A 1185-nucleotide genomic window follows, 5' to 3' on the forward strand; every position below is an offset into this window, starting at 1 on the left:
CCATCCCAGATCCTACTCGGAATACCACAGACAATGTTTAGACTTTCTGGATCTCAAGAATGCTGTCAATTGATTCTAGATTATACAACGAAGACTCTGATCTCATGGAATGGAGGGCTCTGTTGTTAGGAGAGGCAACCATGCGTCGTGAACCAGGAGGCTAAGAGATATACACTCAAGCTATTGCAAATAGAACAGAGGCGGTTGTCAGGCACGCGTTCATAGGTGAGAATGGTGATGAGTGTCATGGATCATCACATTCATCAGGTTGAAGTACGAGTGAATATCTTGGAATAAGAATAAGCTTGAATTGAATAGAAAAATAATAGTACTTTGCATTGATTCATGAGGAACAGCAGAGCTCCACACCTTAATCTATGAGGTGTAGAAACTCCACTGTTGAGAATACATAAGTGATAATGATATTCATTGCTTTCGGCCCCAGAGGGGGAACCAGAATAACCAAGACGAAAATACAATAGTAAAAGGTCCTATTTATAATGAACTAGTAGCCTAGGGTTTACAAAAATGAGTAAATGATGTAGAAATCCACTTCCGGGCCCACTTGGTATGTGCTTGGGCTGAGCATTGAAGCTTTCACGTGCATAGGCTTCTCTTCGAGTTAAACGCCAGTTCTGGTGCCAGTTTGGGCGTTTAACTCCAGCTTTTGTGCCAGTTCTGGCGTTTAACGCCAGAAAAGGGTCTCTGACCGGCGTTTTGACACCAGTTTGGGCCATCAACTCTCGGGCAAAGTATGGACTATTATATATTGCTGGAAAGCCCAAGATGTCTGATTTCTAACGCAATTGTGAGCGTGCCAATTGGGCTTCTGTAGCTTGAGAAAATCCATTTCGAGTGAAGGAGGGTCAGAATCCAACAGCATCTGCAGTCCTTTTTCAGCTTCTGAATCAGATTTTTGCTTAGGTCCCTCAATTTAAGCCAGAAAATACCTGGAATCACAGAAAAACACACAAACTCATAGTAAAGTTCAGAAATGTGATTTTTGAATAAAAACTAATAAAAATATACTAGAAATTAACTAAAATATACTAAAAACATACTAAAAATAATGCCAAAAAGCGTATAAATTATCCACTCATCATCTGTCATCTCTAAAAAGACGTTTGCAGCTTGTACCTCTAGGATTCCCAGCTTCTCTATTACAGAGAGTGGCATAAGATTGAT

Source organism: Arachis ipaensis, chromosome B5 (assembly GCF_059453495.1).
Source record: "Arachis ipaensis isolate K30076 ecotype BB chromosome B5, ASM5945349v1, whole genome shotgun sequence".
Classification (NCBI taxonomy): Eukaryota; Viridiplantae; Streptophyta; class Magnoliopsida; order Fabales; family Fabaceae; genus Arachis; species Arachis ipaensis.